At 46.8% G+C, this 22,526-nt stretch overlaps 1 protein-coding gene across 4 annotated transcripts in view; it reads right to left on the minus strand.

Moving 5' to 3' along the window:
• Positions 1-21,568, minus strand: part of CRB3 (crumbs cell polarity complex component 3) — a 43,513-nt gene extending 21,945 nt beyond the window's left edge. Inside the window, exon 1 of one of the 4 annotated variants that reach the window (XM_053298627.1) lies at positions 21,294-21,568. The gene's annotated coding sequence lies outside the window, so the exon portion shown is untranslated. Of the gene's footprint in view, positions 1-20,487; positions 20,528-21,124; positions 21,253-21,293 lie in introns of those variants that run through there. The other 3 variants (XM_053298624.1, XM_053298623.1, XM_053298626.1) reach the window with 3 other exon arrangements.
• Between the last annotated feature and the right edge of the window lie 958 nt (positions 21,569-22,526).

Raw genomic sequence — 22,526 nt, forward strand, 5'->3', positions numbered from 1 at the left:
TTTTCTGAAAGCCTTACCACATCCTGTGGCAATGAATGCTATTCGTCAATTAAATGTTGGCTGGTATCCAAAGAGGTCCTTTGGGCACACCTGAAGACTTGGGCATGGCTGATAGGTTTGTGGGTAGGTTTTTATGACAGTGTCATATAAACTTAATTTCCAAAACGATCCATTAAGTGGCACGATGAGGGGGACTGCTGATCATGAACAGATCCAAAGATCCTTTGGGTAAATGAAACTAATCATGTAGCCCTTTAGATCCTGGCTATTTTCCAGGACTCCATTCATTTTTATTATTAAAACTTACTTCCTCTTGTTATTCATTCAGGTTTGTTTTCATTCATGTCAGGACCCATGTGTAGGTGTATTCAAATTTCAGAATTCTGCTCTTGTGCTTTTTCCATTTCTTTACAAATGTTTTGGCACCACTACCTATAGGCTGGTGCTCTCCTGGCAGGGACCATGTGAATATCATAGTGCCTTGGGCATTGTTCCAAGGCAGAGGGGTGAGGGGGTGGGCTGCCTTTTAAAAGCTGTGGGTCCCACTGTAAGTTCTGCTGCTGCTACTGATATACTCAGAAAACCAATTTCATACTGAGAGGTTTAAAACACACTATATGATAAGAACTTAATTAAAGGTTATCTCTGGATTTTCCTCTCTAGCCCCAACTGTTATCTCTGAGACTTCCTCTGTAGCTCAACTGTTATCATCGGAATCTCCTCAGCAATTTCTATTGTTATTATTTACCTACAAGTGAGATAATGTAATCATCATGTAATTACTTGCCTACGTGATCTGTAAAGTATAAAAGTCTATTGTAAATGATGCTCGGGGTTCTGGAATTTAGGCAATAGCCGGCCAGAACCTTTGCTTCTGCAGAGCAAATAATAAAGCCTTTTAAAACTTCTCCGCTGGTGATGTTCTTTGGCTCGCTGACCCAGTAAAAGAACCACTTGGGTGGTATAGCAAATTGGTGCCGTGACTCGGATTGGGGCCACGTTCCTTACACGAGCGTAGGCAACCCCCACTGAGTGGAGAGGCCCCCGGCGACGGATAGACTAACCAGCCCAGCCAGCACCTCACCTTTGCTGAGTAGTGGGCAAGGCCCTACCATCGCACCGGGACCTTCCACAACCAGGGGCCAGAAATCGGAGAACCAAGGCAAAAGGAAAGAAGTGAAGCGCGCTGAGGGGAAGGACGCTCCGGAGCGGGTAAGTAGATTTAAACAAGAGGGGTTAGAGTCCCCAGATTTTGATTTACGGGTTAAAGTCCCAAATTACTCAACTACTTACCAGGAAAGAATGGGTACTGCTCAGAGCAAGAAGAAAGGAGAAAACTGTACTCCGCTACAATGTGTGTTAAAGAATTGGATAGCCCTAATGGGAGGAGATCCCCTTAGGAAAAGGAAAATGATCAATTTCTGTCAAAATTGTTGGCCATATTACGAATTAGAAAATGGATTAAAATGGCCAAAAGAAGGTTCTGTTGATCATCAAACTATTTTGCAATTATTGCTGTTTTGTACCAGAACCTCAAAATTTGAAGAACACAGCTATGCACAGGCTTTTATGGAGCTTTTGAAAGAGGAGGATATGTTAAAAGCATGCGGGCTATGGAAGACCTCCTTGATCGCCGTAGGGAAGACGTTCCCTTCAGCCCCCAAACCTCCTCCATATGTGTACCCCTGTGAACCTTATTCTCTCCCTGCACCAGTGTATTCCCCCTATGCAAACACACCAACCCAGTCCTCAGCCTCCTCCGAATCTGAGCTGGATATACGGCAGACCCGGGGGGAGGGGATAGGTTTGGCTGAGAGGGGGGATACGGGACATCGGGTGGGGGAGGGCATAGGTTGTGGGCCGTGCGATTTAGGGGATATGGGACCTCGGGGGGGGGGGAGGGCATAGGTTTGGTTGATACTGGGATACAGGAACAGCGTGATTTGCTCCCATCTTCTCCAGACCCGCCACAAAATTTACTGCCTCCTCCCCAAATCCCAGTTCAGTATTCCCCCAAAGCAACACAAACTAGGGCTCAGACTCAAAATTTAGCCCTACAATGCCCATTGCGGGAACAAATAACGGCAGAAGGGGAGGTGGCTTTGATACATGTGCCTTTCACCTCAGCAGACTTGTTAAATTGGAAAAACAATTACCCCACCCTTAGGGAAGACCCAGCAAAAATGGCTGGATTGTGGGAGTCTATTTTTGAGACTCACAACCCCACCTGGTCCAACATCAGACAGATGTCCCGTAGTCTTCTAACAAGTGAGGAGAGGCGATTAGTGGAAGCCCACGGCCACCAGTTAGCCCTGGAAGGGACTGATAAGAATGAGCTACAAGCTCAACTTCTATTCCCATCAGAGAAACCCGCCTGGGATCATGGAACCATAGGACAAGATGCTTTAAAGAAGTATCGGGACATTTATTTAGAGGCTCTAAAAACTTGCATTCCCAAGCCAATTAATAAGGCTAAAGTACATCAAATCACACAAAAACCTGAGGAAAACCCTGGCGAATTCCTGGAGAGGTTGGAAAAAGCCTTTGGGCAATATACTCAAATAGACATTAGCAAGAATGAAGGGGAATACATTCTTAAAATGGCTTTTGTAAGCCAGAGCACCCCAGATATAAGAAGAAAGTTACAGAAAATGGAAGGCGGGCTTGCTCTCCCATTAGCACAATTAATGGATACCGCATATAAAACTTTTACACAAAGAGAGGAAGAGGGAGAAAAGAGGAAGAAGGAGAAAGACAAGATAATGTACGTAGGGAATGAGAGAGGTCGAGGAAGAAGCGAGAGAGGGCGAGGAAAAAGAGGAAGATATCAGGCGGCATCACGGAACTTGGGCAGGCAAGAATGTTTCATATGCGGGCAAATCGGACACTGGCAAAGAGGGTGTCCCAGAGGACTAAATCAAGTCCAACCCCAAAGCCTCAGAGGCCAGGGGCCAGCCTGGCAACCGAATGGAAGGGCTCAATATACGCACCAGATGTATGGACAGTCCCATGAAGGAATGGGAACAGGTACCCCCTCTGCCCCTATGCGCCAATATTAGGGGGGACCGGGGGTTCCTGAAGACCATCAGGTGGTTGTCTTATTCCCACAGGAACTCCTGGTTAAAATTAAAGTGGGGGAAGAAGAGGAAAAGGACTTTCTAGTGGATAGCGGGGCGACACATTCGGTCCTGACTCAAACAAATGAGGGCCATCCTACCTCGCGCTCTAAGACAATCACCGGGATTTCAGGAAAGCCTTTACAGAAGTCATTCCTGACACCCCTTCCTTGTCAAATAGGGGACTATTATTTTCAGCACGAGTTCCTATGGGTCCCGGAGAGCCCGATACCCCTAATGGGACGAGATATGCTCTGTCAGATGAGAGCTGTTCTAGAATTTGCACCAGAACGTATCATTTTAAAAGTCCCGATATCAGAGGGTTGGAAATTAGCAGCATCCATGATCGGTGTCGCCTCCTCCAGTACTGGGACAATTCCAGAAGAATTACAATCTCTGGTGAAAGACCACGTATGGGCGGAACCTGGCCAACCAGGCTTTGCCGAACGAGCCCAGCCGGTTCGTGTACAATTAAAAGAAGGGGCTCAACCAATTCGAATCAAACAATACCCATTCAAACAAGGAGGAAAGGAGGGGTTAGAGCCCATAATCAATGCGTTCCTTTAAAAGGGCATTCTAATTCCATGTGTCTCTCAGTGGAATTCCCCCTTGATAGCAGTCCCAAAAGCAAATGGGTCTTGGAGAATGGTGCAAGATCTCAGAGCAATTAATGAAGCTACAGAAACTTTACACACCCCCATGACAAATCCATACACATTGCTAACATTTATAGGGGTGGAACATCGGTGGTTTACGGTCCTGGACCTTAAGGATGCTTTTTTTTGCATACCGCTTTCAAGGGAGTCAACCCCCATTTTTGCATTCGAATGGGAACACGGCCAAACACGTGTTTGCAGGAGCTATTCCTGGACGAGGCTCCCTCAGGGGTACAAAAACTCACCTTTACATTTTAGTTTAGCCCTCAGGGAGGAATTGGACCGATGGGAACCCCCCACGGATCGTAAGGAACCCCCCTTTGTTTTATTGCAATTCATAGATGACATTTTCTTGGCCACCGAATCCAAAATGCAAAACCTCCAGTTAACTGCCTCCCTCCTATCACATCTGGGAGCAGCAGGGTACCGTGTCTCTCGTGAGAAGGCACAAATTGCCCAATCCAAAGTAATATATATGGGGCTAGAGATTACAGAGGGTCGGAGAGGATTATTACCAGAACGGAAGGAGGCTATTTGTAGACTGGCACCTCCGCAAAATCGGGGACAACTTCGCAGTTTCCTAGGCATGACAGGTTTTTGTCGCCTATGGATACCAACTTATGCCAAAATTGCCCAGCCACTACATGAGGCCACCTGAGGGTTGGAAACGGACCCCTTCGAGTGGTCCAAAAGGTACCAAGCAGCCTTTTTAACTCTTAAACGAGCTTTAATGTCGGCACCAGCACTTGGTCTGCCCCAACCAGACAAACCCTTTCAGCTATACGTACATGAACACCAAGGCGTGGCAGCAGGAGTACTAACCCAATACTTGGGTCCAGATCGACAACCCATTGCCTATTTTTCACAATCTTTGGATCAAGTTGCAAAGGGATGGCCGCCTTGTTTACGAGCGGTAGCGGCGGACATTTTAAAGGCAGCAGAGAAATTTACCCTGGGAGGCGCCTTAACCCTCCTTGTTCCTCATCAGGTGCTTACTATCCTGGACACTAAAGCTAGTCAATGGGTAACATCTGCTAGACTACTTAAATACCAAGCAGCCCTTATATCAAATGATCAGGTCCGCTTACAAGTGTCCTCAACCCAGCTACCCTTTTACCTTCCTCCAATGCCCCTCTATCCCACAGTTGTGAGGATGTAATGGATGAACAGTATTCTAGCCGTCCTGACCTCCGAGACGTGCCACTCTCACATCCGGAGGTTGAATTTTTTGTGGATGGCAGCAGTTATATGGATCAAGGAAAAAGGAAGGCAGGATATGCTGTGGTTACGTTGGATGAAGTAGCTGAAGCCCAACCATTAACCCCTGGCACAAGTGCTCAACTCGCTGAACTTATAGCCTTAACAAGGGCTCTTGAACTGGCAAAGGGGTGGCGGGCTAATATTTTTACGGACTCGAAGTATGGGTTTAATGTACTCCATGCACATGGGGCTTTGTGGAAAGAACGGGGATTCCCAGGGGCGTAGCAAGGTTGGAGTGGGCCCAGAGACAAGATTTTAAAACGGGGCCCCCCCCTCACTGAAGCTCAGCTCATGAAGTAAAGAAATCTTAAATGAAGCTGAATAGTGGAAGCAAAAGGTACTAGAGAAAGACATGCTGTTCTGGTAGCTCCAGGTCTTAACACTCACATCCATTTCGGAGGATGAATATAACTGATGGAAGCCTGGGCGTGTGCACGGCTGGGGGAGTCGGTCATGTGACTTGCCTCTGGGGGCCCCCCCAAGGCAGTGGGCCCCCAGACAACTGTCTCCCCCTGCCCTATTATAGTTACGCCCCTGGGGATTCCTAACCGCTGCAGGAGACCCTGTAAAGTACGGTCCCCAGATTCATCACCTCCTACAAGCTGTTCATTTGCCAACCGCAGTATCGGTGATCCACTGTAAAGGACACCAAGCAGGCAAATCCAAGGAGGCAGAAGGAAATCGAAAGGCTGATATTATGGCTAAGCAAGCGGCTAAGCTCCCAATCGCTTCACTGGCCCCTTTAATACCAGCAATACCTCCAGCAATACCTGCCCCATTGGACATTTCTGCACCCACTTATTCGAAGGAGGATCTCATTCAGATCCAGAATCACCCTTCGGAGTGGTGATTGCAGGACGGGTGGTGGACAGACTCAGCTGGCATTCGTTTTCCACCCTACCAATTACTAGGTGCTTTGTGTCACTGTTTACATCACTCGACTCATCTCGGGGCTACTAAACTTACAGCTCTCCTGAAACGTGTTTTATATCACCCCAAGCTATCCTCCTTAGCCACCAATGTTAGCCAGGCTTGTTCAATCTGCGCCCATAATAATCCAAAACGAGGACCAAAACCACCCCCTGGACACATTAGAAGAGGTGGACACCCGGGAGACGCCTGCCAAATTGACTTTTCAGAGCTCCCGCGTTCCAATGGCTATCGGTATCTGTTAGTACTAGTGGACACTTTTTCCGGCTGGATTGAGTGTTTTCCTTGCCGCACTCCCAAGAGTCGGGAGGTCGTGAAACACCTCCTAAATGACATTATTCCCCGATTCTCATTGCCTCGCCATCTCGATTCGGATCAGGGACCACACTTTGTAGCAGAAGTGGTTCAAAAGGTGGCAAGAGCCCTGGGGATCCAATGGCATTTACACACCCCATGGCACCCTAAAAGTTCGGCTTTGGTGGAATCTAGTAATAATATTTTAAAGACTCATTTGCGCAAATTACACCAAGAACTTCAACTCAAATGGCCAGAGGCGCTCCCTATTGCCCTCTTCCACTCAAGAATTACCCCGCGGGGCCGCACGGGGCTTAGTCTATTCGAAGTTATGTACGGTCAGGTCTGCCCTATACTAACAGCCAAGAATGACTGTGATTTAGCTCAGAGGGGGGAGGAGAATGTATATAAATATGTACAAGGCATTGCTGCGTCTATACTCTCTCTTTCTAGATATCTGAAAGACATAGAGCCAGAACCATTGAAGGGCCCCGTTCATAAGATTGTCCCAGGAGACCTAGTCTTGATTGAAAAGTGGAAAAAGGAACACCTTGAAAATCGATGGGACGGTCCATTCTTGGTCTTACTCACAACTGACACTGCAATTAAAGTTCAAGGCAATAAAACCTGGATACACCATACACGGGTAAAGTTGGCACCCAAGGAAGCGCAAGAAAAGTGGACAATCAAGCAAGGGCCAGGATTGAAATTGACCATTCGGAAAACCCCACCGAATAGTGAACAATTTCCCTGGAATTTGGAGGAAGGAGAAACACTTGAAGGAGCTCTGGTGATAACCAAAGACTCTAATAACTCATTTCCTTCACAGGAGACCTGAAAACCACAGTTGGACATAGAATTAGAATACTAAAAGTTAATATTTGTTTAATGTTATTTGCATAGAGATGAAGGTCATTTCCGTAATAGGGATAGTTTTCATTTTTAGGACCTATTTAGTAGAGGGGGTAAAACATCCACATGTAAAAATTTTGCAAGCTATCGTTAACATCACAACTTTGAAAAATTGTTGGATCTGTACACACGCAGATATATATTCAGAAGAAAAAATCACCCTAGTAAGTGGGCCGGTGCCATTAGAATGGTGGATACGGAAGCCTAAAATGGGATGGGCTCCAGTTTGGGTTTCAAATACGGATTTGGCTTGGAGACCTACCCGAGTAGAGAAAGGAAAACGTATATGGGCATTTTCAAGGCATTGGGAAAGGAACTGGTTTTCAAAAGGCATACCTGATTTCTTTGTAGAGACCATGATGACACACCCTATATGTATAGAAAATGAAAATGGGACTGGAAAGTACTTAGGGGCTATCCCCTATCAATTCTGTGCCCATACTCTAGAATTCTCTACAGAGGATGGAGAATGGTGGCCAATGGATAATCAATATAGAACTGAGTGTGATGGCGCTAATCTAAATGTGGAAAATTACTTTTCTATTCAAGGGAAACAAGCACCAGTAGTCTACTTAAATTTTACTCAGGGAGGATGGTTTAATGAGTCACAAGGTATCTGGAATCATACACTTTATTATCATGAATGGTTAGGTATTTTAATAAATAAAACAAAAACAGATTACAAAACATGTAAGGATGTTACCTATAGATGGAACCAGCCCTTGTATTACATTTGGCAAAGTATCGCTTGTGCTTTTCAGAGAAACAGTGAACAAACAAACGGTTGGTTTACACAATCTAAAGAATATGATTTACCCTTACAATGCAGCCAGCTATTAAACCCTCAGGACCGACAAGCGGGATCCACAAGTAATAAAAGAGGGTCAGGGAACTTTCTCACCTTAATAATAAATGACCCCGGAATATATTGGGTGTGTGGACGAGCTGTATAGAAAGCCTTACCCCCTGGATGGAGTGGACGGTGTGCACCATCATATATAACCCCTAAAATCAATGTGTACACTCACCTAAATGCATCCAAAGTAGTTAATCTGGGGAGTTTCATTCATCGAATAAAAAGGGAGGAGAGAGAAACGATTTACAACCCAATCGTTGAAAGAAATACAGGTTTCCAAAGAGCTTGGAGGGCTATAATCCCGGCTCTGGGGGTAGCAGAGTTGGAAAGAGAGATCATAAATATTTCAAGGGAAATGGAGGCAGGATTTAATGCTACACTTATGATTCTTTTAGACTTACAGGAAGAAGTTAGCTCCTTGTCATCCATGGTCATACAAAATCGGAAAGCATTGGACATTTTGGCAGCACAACAAGGGAGAGACTGTGCTTTAATTGGAGAGAAATGCTGCTATTACATAAATAAAGAGAAACAAATAATAGAGAAGGCTCAGGATTTGAAAGATACCTTAACGATAGTCCATAGTATTTCTCAACAGGACCCTCCGGAAATTTGGGACTGGTTAACAAATTGGATGCCAGATTGGGAATGGTGGATAAAGAAATTGATGTTGTTCCTCTTGCCAATAATTTGTATTTTAATCATCACTTGTTGCTGTATACAATGGATCCCACACTGTCTGAACCGGGCGATGATATGTATAAAAAGGGAAACCATGCCCCAGGTAAGATATCATTGCACCAGAAGGGGCTAAGGAATTAGCTTCCACAAAAGAAAAGGATGGAATTGATATACTCAGAAAACGAATTTCATACTGAGAGGTTTAAAACACACTATATGATAAGAACTTAATTAAAGGTTATCTCTGGATTTTCCTCTCTAGCCCCAACTGTTATCTCTGAGACTTCCTCTGTAGCTCAACCGTTATCATCGGAATCTCCTCAGCAATTTCTATTGTTATTATTTACCTACAAGTGAGATAATGTAATCATCATGTAATTACTTGCCTACGTGATCTGTAAAGTATAAAAGTCTGTTGTAAATGATGCTCGGGGTTCTGGAATTTAGGCAATAGCCGACCAGAACCTTTGCTTCTGCAGAGCAAATAATAAAGCCTTTTAAACTTCTCCGCTGGTGATGTTCTTTGGCTCGCTGACCCAGTAAAAGAACCATTTGGATGGTATAGCACTACCAGAAAAAGAATCGCGGGAAATGTGGTTCTGAAAAGGAACCTAAGTGTACAGGAAAAATGAACCAACTGAGGTCCGCTTGATTTGGTGCTCCATTTGTTGTGAAACTGTTGCATTCTATCTAGAAATATGTTATGTTCTGTTGTTTGTACATTTGTACCATTGGGGATCCTGCAGAGTGTGGGGGGTGGAGTCAGAAAAAAAGGGAGGAGACAAATTGAGTAGCTTCTGAATAAAGTCTTACTTAAACCAGCATAAAGTTGGTGTGTGTTTACAAGGGATGCAGCTATAAAACTTTGGCGATTAGATTTTGAACCAGCTCTGCGTGTGAGCCTGCAAAGTTTGTGAAAGTTCCTGCATCTTCCTTTCATTGCATTACTGGGCATACATTCCTGAATGAGGAGAGCTGGTCTCGTGGTAGCAAGCATGACTAGTCCCCATAGCTATGCAGAGTCTGCCCTGGTTGCATACGAATGGGAGACTAGAAGTGTGAGCATTATAAGATATTCCCCTCAGGGGATGGAGCTGCCGCTCTGGGAAGAGCAGAAGGTTTCAAGTTCCCTCCCTGGCTTATCCAAGATAGGACAAGATTTTTTTGATTTTTTTTTAATAGGACAAGATTTTTTTATTGAACCAACAAACTACCAAAGCATACAGTACGTTGCCGCTGAGAGAGATTCCTGCCTGCAACCTTGGAGAAGCCGCTGCCAGTCTGTGAAGACAATACTGAGCTAGATAGACCAATGGTCTGACTCAGTATATGGCAGCTTCCTATGTTCCTAACTATTGCGTTCTGTTGCTCCCACTGATTGTTTATCCAGCTTCCTGACCTGTACAATCCCTAAAGGTTTTTTCCTCATTAATCCTGGACTCTGCTAAGGGTGCGTGCAGACTGATTTTTACAGTTCAACCTGGACCGCCAGTCTGTGAACTGGTTCAGTCAAATAGCTAGTCTATTTGAGCGAATCAGCTTGACCTGGTCCAAGGGGCTATGCTTGTAAAGGGGAATCTGGTAGGTATATTTGTATATCGCCATCCCAGACCATTCTGGGGATGCTGTTTCTGTGCTTACTCGATGCCTGGAAGCTGTTAAGGTCTGCATGAATCAAGATAAGCTCAGACTGAATCCCACTAAGACTGAACTACTTTTACTCAGCCCTCGTACCGGCCCAAAGCTGGATGTGAACCTTGTTTTAGATGGGGTAGCGCTGCCCCCAAAGGAGCTTGTTCATTTGGGGGGGGCCCTTTTGGACTTGTGCGTCCTGCTTGAACAGCAGGTGGAGGCTGTGGCCAGAACTGCTTTTGCCCAGCTTCAACTGATTCACCAATTATGCCCTTATCTTGATCGGCAGGCATTAATGACAGTGACCCACGCCCTTGTTATCTCCCGCTTAGATTATTGTAATGCTCTCTATCTAGGGTTACCTTTGAGGACGACCGGGAAGCTACAGTGAGTCTGGAATGCAGCAGCTCACCTACTCATGGGTACCAGAAAATATGACAGAGTTACACCTCTCCTGCAGTCATTGCACTGGTTGCCTATTCGCTTCCGAGTTCAATTTAAGGTCCTGGATTTGACCTTTAAAGCCTTGCAGGGCTTGGCGCCTGTCTACCTACAGGCATGCCTCTCCCTTTCCAGTTACATCACTTCCGGTTAGATTGTCTCAGATGGTCCTTGATTTCCGAGAGGTTCGGGGCTCGAGGAACTGGGAAAGGGCCTTTTCGGTTGCTGCCCCACTCCTTTGGAACTATTGAAGACTTTTCTTTTTCACCAGGCTTTTACCCTGTAGTTTATTGTTATTGTTATTTTTACATTTATATCCCGCTCTTCCTCCAAGGAGCCCAGAGCGGTGTACTACATACTTGAGTTTCTCTTTCACAACAACCCTGTGAAGTAGGTTAGGCTGAGAGAGAAGTGACTGGCCCAGAGTCACCCAGCTAGTTTCATGGCTGAATGGGGATTTGAACTCGGGTCTCCCCGGTCCTAGTCCAGCACTCTAACCACTACACCACGCTGGCGCTTATCTGTTTTTTATTAGTTACTTTAGTTTTTAATTTAGAATGTAATTTTTAATGTTGCCTTGTTTGCATGTTTTTGTGCACCGCTCGGAGTCTTCGGAGTGGGCGCTGCAGTAATTGTTTCAAATAAATAAATAAATAAATAAATAAATTTGTGTGACCATGCAAATGGACAAAACTAGATAATCAGTTTCCTCCAAGACTGCTTGAAGCTGGGAGACCACCACCCTCTCAATTACCTTGCCCAACTATGGAAGGTTGGAGACAGGCCTATAGTTCCTAACTCTGAGGGATCCAGTGCAAGCTTCTTCCCAAGCAGTCTAATAATTGCCTCCTAAAGACAGCAAGGCATCCTGCCCTCCCACAGAGAAGCATTTATAAATTCTACAACAACCTCCCAGCCAGATAGTATAAGCCATGTCAGACAAGGGTCAAGAGAATAGGTGGTAGGCTGCACCATTCCAAGCAGTTTAACTTTATCCACATTCATCAGGAGTCACAAACTGAAAGTGATCCAGCCTAGCCACATAATAGGAGTTGCTGGACACCTTCACATTATACTCTGTAATAATTGTGGAGTCTGGATCTAAGTCGGCCTAAATACGAGAGATCTTATCCACAAATAACTCATTTAAAACATCGCAGTGGGTACTTGATGGCTCCCAATTCAAGGGAGCAGGAGCATATATTAGCCCTCTCACAAGCCTAAACAGCTCTGTTGGATGCAAGCTTGCAGATGCAATGCGGGCAGAAAAGAACTGCTTCTTTGCCACACATATTGTGGCAAAGGTTTTCAAATGTGTTCTATGTTGCAATCTGTCAGATTTGAGTAGAGTCTTTGTCTACTTGCGCTCCAGTCATCTACATTGCTGCTTCAGCTCCTGTAGTTCTTCCGTATACCAAGGGGCCAGTTTTGAAGTGGGTTGGAGAGGATGCTTAGGAGGATTATGTCTACTGCCCTGGAGAGTTTGCTGTTCCAGTTCTCCACCCGAGCATCAACAGAATCACTCAATCCTTCCAAGACTTCTTGGAATCCTTTTGGATCTAATAACCTTCTCAGGCAGACCATCCCAATAGGCCCCTCATCCCTGCAGAGGTGGGATGTGATTGCGAGTCCAACCTTAACCAGATGGTGGTCCGTCCATGGCAATGGGGAAATCACAGGAGACCCGATCCACAGACTACAACCCTGATCAGAACAAAAGACCAGATAAAGCATGTGATCAGCAACGTGCGTCGGTCCCGAGACCACTTGGGATAGGCCGATCATTGTCATGGCCGCTATGAATTCGAGCCGCCCCAGACAAATTGGTCCCAAAATGAACACTGAAGTGCCCTACCACCACAAGCCTGGGAGATTCCAACGCCAAACCCAAGACCAAGTCTGTCAGCTCAGTTAGGGACTCTGTTGGTCAATGGGGTGATTGGTACACCAACAGAAGCCCCAATCCATTCCTGCTCCCCAACCTTTAAGTACACACATTCAATATGATCAGACACTCCGACAGGGAACCTGGTAAGGCAGATCACAGGCTCGGACTGGCCCACAGGGCAACAGGGCATATTCCTGGTGTGCCCCACAGCACTTGGCATCAATGAATACTCCCACCCTTCAGTACCTATTCTGCTCAAAACTCAGCGCCCTCTCCACATACATTCCACCGCCCGCTCAGTGCCCCCAGTCCGGCCCTGGGCAGATGTTATTCTTAACAGACCATCATGAAAAATTGTCTATTTGTTCCTGCTTTTCATTTCCAGTCTTTATAATTTGCTGTCCATAAAAGGACCTATGTATCTTCTCATTCCATAGCAGACATTCCCATAGGAAGGATGGAGCCATAACTTAGTGGTAAAGTATCTTCTTTGCATTAAGAAGGTCCCAATTTCAACTCCGGGCGTCTCCAGGTAGGGCTGGGAGAGACCTTGCCTGAAACCCTGGGAAGTTGCTGCCAGTCAGTATAAAGCAGGGCTGCACAACTTGGGCCCTCCAGCTATTTTTGCACTATCATCCAATGCATGTGGACTTTGGCCCTATCATCCCCAGCCACAGTGGCCAACTGTCCGGAATTATGGGGGTTGTAGTCCAAAATCTGCAGGAGAGCCAGAGTTGTGCAGCCCTGGTGGAGCCAATATCGAGTTAGATGGAGCAACTGTATGGCTTGATATAAAGGGGCTTCAGGCCAAATGGAACCATCTGTGTGGCTACTGTGCCGTTCAAGAAAAAGATTACAAGAAAAATTACAAGACAAGACCCTTCACCCTCCCTTCTTCCATAAAGAAAGTAGAAATAAAAGAAGCGGTGGCAGAAGTGATGCAAGAATAGCACTGCAAGATCAGATTTAAAAATCTCTCTAGGTCAACAGTCTGTGCCGAACAACAGTCAGCCAGATGCCTCTGGGAAAGTTACAACTAGGAGGCAAGTGTCATGGCAGTCCTCTGTGTGTATGATTAGCCTGGAGAGGAGAACCTGGGAAAGGGGTGGAGACAGGATTGCTGTCTTCAAATATCTGAAGGGCTGTCACACAGAAGGAGCAGACTTGTTTTCTGTTGCTCCTGAGGGCAGGACTAGAACCAGTGAGCTCAAGTTACAAGGAAGCAGATCCAACCAAGGCATTAGGAGGGATTTCCTTACTGTAAGAGCTGCAAGAGTCTGCCTCGCACAGCGGTGGGCTCTCTCTTGCTGAAGGTTTTCAAGCAGCAGCTGGATAGCTCTCTGTCCAGGATGCCGTAGCAGTTTCCTGCCAGGGACGGCCCTAGGGTTTGGGGCATAGCAAGGTTGGAGTGGGCCCAGAGACAAGATTTTTAAAGCCCCCCCACTCACTGAAGCTCAGCTCATGAAGCAAAGAAATCTTAAATGAGGCTGAATAGTGGTAACAAAAAGCATAGTAAATATCTCCTATGTGCCACAATAGAACATCATCCTAAATTATTTTTTTAAGAAGTTTTGTAAATTGTGGACGATGCAAGTCATTTAATGGTACTAAAGAAAGACATGCTGTTCTGGTAACTCCAGGTCTGAACACACACATCAATTTCAGAGGATGAATACAACTGAAGGAAGCCCGGGCGGGTGCATGGCTGGGGGTCAGTCATGATACTTGCCTCTGGGGGGCTCCCCAAGGCAGTGGGGCCCCAGACAACTGTCTCCCCTTGCCCTATTGCACTCCCCCACCCCACACACATTCAACATTAAATTGGGCTGACTCCTTAATAGCAATAGCAATAGCAATAGCAATAGCAATAGCACTTACATTTATATACCGCTCTATAGCCGAAGCTCTCTAAGCGGTTTACAATGATTTAGCATATTAAATGGCCACTGCACACATGCATCGGCCAGGGGAGGGTGGAGCATGTGGCAGGAGCCGATTTCACGCAGAGCTGGGCAGCAGCGCAGGGTGGCAGGGGTAGCCTTGCGGATTTTAGAAGGTAACATTCCCTTCCTCACTGCCCCAGCCACCATTCAGAGGGAGGCTATTCATGGTGGGGACAGCGGTGCCCACCCCCACTCCCCAATAACTGGGGCCCTAGGCAACCACCTAGGTCAGCCTAGTGGATGAGCCGGCCCTATTTCCTGCACTGAGGAGGGGGTTGGACTAAAAGAGCTCCAAAATTCTCTTCTAAGATTCTGTTGTTCTTCAGCTATTAACTAGATACAATGGATGAATACTGGCTGTTGCAGTTATACTTTGGTTGTTCAAGGACTGTTCCATTCTTGTATACAGTTTGGAAAGAAAAGCTCAGAGGTGATGACCTGCCTGGAGGCATCCTGAGTCTGCACATGGGTGTTCCCTCTAGTTTCCAGCTAATCTATCTATTTAATATGCTACGGTCATGTGTGGCAAGCCCCACCCCCACTGCAGCCACGACCCGTTGTTGCCCATCCTCTCCACCGCCACCGCCATGGGGCGGCTTAAAGCGGGTGGGGAGGTGGGACACAGGACTGAGCGGAGGGGACAAAGTCCAAGTGGCAAGTGGGGGGAAGGCATGGGTGAACGGCGAGCAGTAGGGGGAAGCAACTGCCAAGCGGGGGCCGAGGGCCAAGGGCGAGCGGTGAGCAGGGGGAAGGGATGGGCGAGCAGGCAGGGGAAAGAAGCTGCCGAGCAGCGAACGGGGCGAGGAGGAACGGGTGAGCAGTGAACGGCGGGGGGAGGAAGTAACAGCCGAGCGGCGGGGGAGCAAAGAGTGAGTGGGCAGGGGAAAGCAGCTGCTGAGCAGTGAGCAAAGGGTGAGCGGGGGGGGGAGGGATGGCTGAGTGAAGTCTCAGGTGGGGGAGGCCAAATGAGGGGGCCTTCTGCCACCCCGCCAAGTCTCTGGGGTGGGGAAGGCTGACTGAGGGGGTGGGAAGGCCAAGTGCACCAGCGCATAGATGGGTTCAGCTTGTATTTGCTGAATACAAATGTGGGTGGGTTCAGCTTGTATTTCTTTATTATATTCGTACACTGCCCCAAACTCATATCTCTGGCAAACCTATATCTAAGCTAATAGCCATTTGGTAGCTGAGTTCTGTAAGTGAATTAAGCCCAGCTTTCAAGTTAGAGGAGGATGCCCTCTGGATACATAGGCCTGGCTGAAGGATGAAAAGGGTAACAAGTTCGTTGGGAGAAAGGAGGAGAGATTGAGAAGGTAAAGGAGGGGTGCTGGGAGAGAGCAGCAGCAAAGAGCAGTGAAGGAGGAAATAACAGCATTTTTTAGAGCTGTGGCTACTCAGAGGTAAGCCCCAGCGAGTTCAGTGAGATTTACTCCCTATTGAAAAGTGCCTAGGATTTCAGCCGTAGGAATTCTGCTCACCTTGTCCCCACAGATAAGCCTCAGGATCCTTTGGTGAGAGGCTTTGTCAAAAACATTCTGAAAATTTCAAATGCCACCTGCCATACATGCTTGTTGTTCATGTCTCCCATTGTCTGGTGAGGAATTACTGGCTGACATGATGAGGAAAATCACTCAATGTAGTCTCACTGAAATTAAAACTTCAACAGGACTGCTTTGAGTGATTTTCCTCATCATGTCAGCCACTACCTTTCAAGCAGGACTCACGTTGACTCTTATTTCCTTTGCTCCTTGAATCTCAAGTTGAGCAACCAGGAACTAGTTTCCCTGGAGTTTAGGCAGAGTCTGCAGTTATGAACCCATCTTGACTCAGAGCTCCATTCCTTCCTTCCGGGATCATGATTTGGCAGCTAGAAGTCTAGGTCATATAGACAACTTTGTGGCCAACTCATTCTCATGACCTCTGGCAAGTTTCTGCACGTCATCTGTCAAATGGGAGGCGATACAGACTTTACTGCCAATGCATGCATGATAAACTTATTTCATCTTGCTGGAAATCACAGTCGAGTTTATGAGGCACAATGTTCCCTAGAAGAGGGATTCCCAGATGTTGACAACTACAGCTCCCATAATCCCCAAGCAAAAGCCACTGCAGCTGGGGTTTCTGGGAGTTGTATTCAAACACATCTGGGGATCCCTCTTAGAGGGAACAGTGCTTACTAGAAACAGATACTGGCCCCCACAAATGTTGCAAAACAGCTGGACGATAATCCCAGAAACTGCAAGCAGCAGAACTATACATAACCCTCTGTATGTAAAATTATTGCCAAGAGGACCAATGCTAACAAAAAGAGAGAACTGATGGCCTACAAATCTATTTTTAATTAATGACAGACAGCACAAAGAAATTTCTAGGTGATACATGGGTATAATGGAAGCCAGGATACATCAGCCAAGGAATTGTGCCATTTTAGCTTTATCATTATTGAGAGACAACCCCCAAGGAGGGTCCAGCAATTACTATTTTGATAATAACATGACTTACATATTCTAGGGATGTGCACAGAACCAGCTCGGTGCCCCTTTTCTGGAGCGCCAAACTGGTTCCGTCACCCAGCATTCAAAACAGTTTGGAGGGCGGGTGGGTTGCTTTAAATGACAGGGAAGGTGCCTCTTATCTGCCAGCCCCTGCCCCACTGCTTTCCCCCGCCGGCACTCTTCCAAAAAGTATGGGTGCGGGCCTGCAGTGTTCCTCCTTACAGCCCCATTCAGCATCACCATGCAAATGGTCAACGTGTGGGAAAAGCAGCAGGGTGGGGGCTAGCAGGGTGGGGGCTGGCAGGTAGGAGGCACCCTCTCTGCCTCCTGGGAGTGCATGGATCCGGTTCCATGTACATCCCTAACATACTGTGCAGTGAGCTGCCTGGATAAGTGACAAGCAAAGTATACTCTTCCGCTCCCCTGTAAACCCCTCTGGCACAGCTTGCAAAGGCAGGGAAGCATCAAAGCTACCAAGGAGTGTCTCCTTGAACTCCCACTGCTTCTCCCATTGCTAGATGCACTCCTTGGTAGTAACAGAGCCCTCCCCTTCTTCGCAAGCCACACCGAAGCAGCAACCTCGCCTGTCGCTTAGACACGCAGATCGCTGAGCAGAATGTAAGCCATGCGATTATAATTTTGCAAGATGGGTTCGGAGTTTCTTCCTGTGTAGACTAACCAAGTAAGCAATCCAATCAAGGTGACCGTACCATAAGACAAAGCAGGATGGCCACTTCCGATGGCAGAGTTTGGGTGCCAAACAAATCCACTGGAGAGTTCTTCTGTGCACGTCCCATTGATATGAATGGGAGCTATGTAAAAACATTACTGTATCATGCACAGGACATCCTGGTGGATTGTACTCCATGTTAACAAGTGTGAGATTTTCTGCCTTGGGCACCAACCGACATGCTTTGGACCTGCCCTCGAATACACACAGATAGTCAACCTTTGAGCTTTTCTTTCCAAAACAAACATAGAATGAAATAGTCCTTGAGCAACTAACATCTAATTGCAACATATTCACTATGTGTATCTGCCTAATAGCTAAGGAGGCTTGATGTATCCCATCATCTCACTTTATCAGCCAGTCACTGAAATGTAATGTAAATGAAATGTAAATAATTATGAATTATACCTAGTACTGAAGCATGCATCCCGCTGAATCTATGTATCTCCTTCCAATATACAGTCATCCCTCGCCTACTGCAGGTTTGCCAATCGTGGATTTGAGTATCCGTGATTGGAAAATTGTCACCACCCTCAGCAACCGCAACCCAAGTATTTGCAGTTTGGCACCATTTTTTCACATTTTGGGTGGTTTGGAGGGCCAATTTCTGGGGTCACTGGGTCATTCCGAGGGTCAGGGTCATTTCTGGGGGTTGGGGAATTTTTTTTCACTTTTTTGTATTTGGGGGTACTTTCCATCTTGCGATTCCCCTACCCGCCATTTCCCATTAAAGCCTATGTCTCACCTACTGCGAGGGTTTCCAGGAACAGAGCCCCTGTGGTTGGGGAGGGACTGCTCCCTACCAAATTCTGAGAATCTGATATTTCAGGCAGATGTGAACATGGTATAACATGCCAAGGCATGATATTTATCACACTTATACACCACCCTATATAAAATCTCAGGGTGGTTTACAATTTAAACAACCAACAATTAAAACATAAGAATCATATAAAACAGATTAAAACTACCATAAATAAAACTTCACAACTCTAAATTATCGTAAACAAAAAGCCTGATGAAATAGGTGTGTTTTCAAAAGTCATTTAAAAATGAAAAATGAGATGGGGAGAATCCGTTTTCATTTGAGAGTGTGTTCCAGAACCTCGGGGCAAGCCTAGAGAAGGTCTGGTTTTTGGTGACCACCAAGTGAGCTGCTGGCAACTGCAACTGGACCTCCCCCAATTATCTTAAGAGGCAGCAGGGTTCATGAAGAAGACATTCTCTTAAATACCCTGGGTCCAAGCCAATCTATGATTGATAGATAATCTAGGTGAGGAAATGAACATTACGAACCCTAGAGCTGCCAATCCTGTATCTAACAAAAGCAATACAAGTAGGCATTCAACAGGTAAACCTTTTCCAAGCACAGAAATACAGGTACAGCTAATGCGGAGAGACTTCATCTGCTGGATTTCTTCTAGTCTCCAGCTGTTAGTGGCACAGAAGCCCTACCAGAACAAATACAGTTATCTTGCTTCCTTCTGTCAAATTTGCAAGGTACACTACAAGTCTAGTCAAGTCAGAGGAAGACCCACAAGCACAACAATATTAAACAGTTCACCCACAATGCCTTCAAAACTTGGCAATCCAGTATTACTCTGATCAGGGCTTCCATGAATTCAAGACAAACATGAATGCAGGAAGGATTTTTTAAAAGACAGCTTACGTTGTGCATACAGCTGACAACCGTTTTCACAAGCTTCTGCTCTTGCGCCTTTAATAGCAGATATTTAGCAGACAATTATGCTTATTTCTATGCTGTGAACAACTTCAATGCATACTAAGCTGCTGTTTAGTCACATAAGCATGCAAGTTTTCTTTTGTTTGGCAACTTTAATTGTGTGCACAAGGTTATGACCAACTCTCCAGGTGAAGAAAGAAACAATGTCATTTGCCTTCCATAAGAAATCAGATGCAAAGGAGGGCAGAGTTTCTCCGATTACATTCTTTCTTCGTACATTTTTTAAATTATGCAAGAGCCACGTCCTGCTTGCACAAAAACCAAGGGTGGGCAGAAAGTACATCACACTCCACTGAGCAATTTCCAGGGGACCACCTAGTGCTGGTTGCTAGGATGCTTGCAAAGAATGTTGGACCTTGATCTAACCCAGCAAGGCCCTTCTTACACTTGAAAAGAAGAATGAATATACCAGATCACTTGTTCCCTATGCCTAAAGCAGAAGTAGCCAACCCGAGGCTCTCCGTTGGGCTACAACTCCAGCATTCCTGGCCTGCAAGTGGGGATGATGGGAGTTGTAGTCCAACAGCAGCTGGTGAGTCTCAGGTCAACCACCCCGGCAGAAGAGATCCCGAGTAGGCAGTCCCACTCTGCCAACGTAAAGAAACACCAGTGGACCATGGGAACTCTAGTTTTGTTTTTTAATGCACCACAAGCACTTGAGGACAGCCTGCCCCCTAGGCTAAACAACAGGAAGACACCAGTTCAGAGCCATGGCAGTCCCAAGCGGGTTTCTGGGCAACTCCCTCCTCCGGCTGCAAGACTTAGTCAGGGCCAGGGAAGGGGAAGCACCCGAGAAAATCTGCCCATCGTGTCTCTCCTTCATATTTTCCCAGCCGAGACTGCTGGACACTCAGACAGGTTGGTCAATGGTTAACCCAGCAAGAATCGCCCAATGAGCAGCAGCAACTCTACGTTGGCCCAGCCGCGTCTCTTTCTCCTCTTCCAAGGTGCCAACAGAGGCTGCTTCGCTTTCCTTGCCAGTTATCAAGGGGGGAAAAAGAAGTAGAGGGAGGCGGGAAAGGCAATAAAGCGTCCTTCTCTCCCCCACCCCAGCCACGGAGGCAAAGACTCTCCTTTGGAGTTTATTTCAGGCACCTGCTTGTTTATCATTAGACATTCCCAGAAAGCAACTCCAGGTTGGAGAGTGGGGACTGGAGACCTTCCCTAGAGCTGGGTATTAAGACAGACACAGAGAGAGAGACCCCAAGTTAACTCTTTGCCTCGTGTTTAGGAAAGCCCAGGGCAGACGATGGTGCGAGCGAGCAGCAAGGCCCCTTGCTTGCCTGGAGAAAGGAGACGGATATCGGGGGAGAGGGCGGGGGGAGACATACATGTTGCTAGTGATGGGGCGACTGGGACCCCCACCCCCTTCGCCTGTGCAATTCATGGCGATCAAAGGAAAGCCAACTCCGGAGGAGGACTGGGAAAGAAGAAACAGGCCCCCCCCCACGCACGCCCGTTGGCCCACCCCTACGAACAGGTGCCTTAACGGGATCTAATCCGCCCGCCCCCGGGGATTGCCAGAACACTTGGCGAGTAACCCCCTCACCTGTTCTGCCAGCGCCAGGCGGGCCCTTCTCCCCGAGCTCACTCCAACCAAGCGATCGTTCCGGACAACGACACCGCCTCCTTTTCCCCCTGGCACGTGACTCGCAAGGCAACAGGTACTTCCCTCCCCCGCACCTGAACCAGGTAGAACTCCGCCTCTCGCCGCTTACCTGCCTGGTGGCTGCTAGAGACAGGAGAGAGCGCACGATGAGCTGATTCGGCGGCGAGGGCTGGGGTGCTCCAGCGAACTGCTATTTCTCTCGACTTTTCCAAACTTTCCGAAGACAAGGAACAGTAGTTCACTGGAGCCCCCGAATCAGGTCATGCTCTCCTACTTCCTGGTAGGACTCCTGGAGTTTTAACAGAGCTACTTATATGCCGCCGCCGCCGCCACCACCACCATCATCAAAGTGCAAAGTGGTGGTTTAGAGAGTCGCAAACAAGCTGATAGATCCCTTGCCCTGCGGAGCTTACAGTCGAAAACTCGACACAGGGAAAGGCTACAGAGGGAGAGAAGGAACAAAAATGTAGGAAGAGCATCCTTCGGTTATGGGTACATAGGAAGAACGTCTTCTTCGTCATGAACTCCACCGCCCACTGAGATCATCTGGAGAGGTCCATCTGCATTTGACACCGGCTGGTCTGGTGGCCACTTGAGGACAGGCCTTCTCTGTTGCTGCCCGGCTTTGGAATGCGCTCCCTAGTGAAATAAGAGCCTCCCCATCTCTGACAGCTTTTTAAAAGTCTTTAAATACGCATCTGTTCAACCAGGCTTTTAATTAAAATGGTTTTAATGCTGTTTTAAAATATTGTTTAAAAAATCTTAAATTGTTGCAATGTTTTAAACTTTTTGTTTATGTTTTACTTTCTGTTTTTATTTTGTTGTAAACTGCCCAGAGACGTAAGTTTTGGGCAGTATAAAAATATGTTAGTTACATAAATAGATAGATAGATAGAATAAAATAAGGGGCAGCAAGGGAGAAAGCTCAAATTATTACCGAGTTTCTACCATCAGGGATTGTGTTGTGTGTCCCCTCCCCATGCAGATGTAGTGCTAGGAGAAGTTTTACCAACTGAATTTGTGCTTGTCTTCAAACTAACAAAGGAACACAAGCCTTGCCAGGGAAAAATGGTTCTTAACTCTATCCTGTTCTGTTCCCTACTTGTTTCACGCAGCTGCCAACAGTCTTGTCTGCTCCTGTGCCTCTGGCAGTGGCTTGGTCTGTAGAAATAGGCAACTGAAGCCTTTCACAGCATGCAGTTGAGCAGTATTGCTTACTAAATAACGAATGCTTCACATGATCAGTGTGAAGCGCCAGGAGGGTTTGTGCGGGGAGAGCGGCTTAGCCTGCTCTCGCCGCACACGAGCAGTTGCTTGTTGCTGAGCGGCCGGATTGGCCACC

The sequence above is a fragment of the Hemicordylus capensis genome, chromosome 2 (assembly GCF_027244095.1).
Source record: "Hemicordylus capensis ecotype Gifberg chromosome 2, rHemCap1.1.pri, whole genome shotgun sequence".
In the NCBI taxonomy this organism is placed as follows: domain Eukaryota; kingdom Metazoa; phylum Chordata; class Lepidosauria; order Squamata; family Cordylidae; genus Hemicordylus; species Hemicordylus capensis.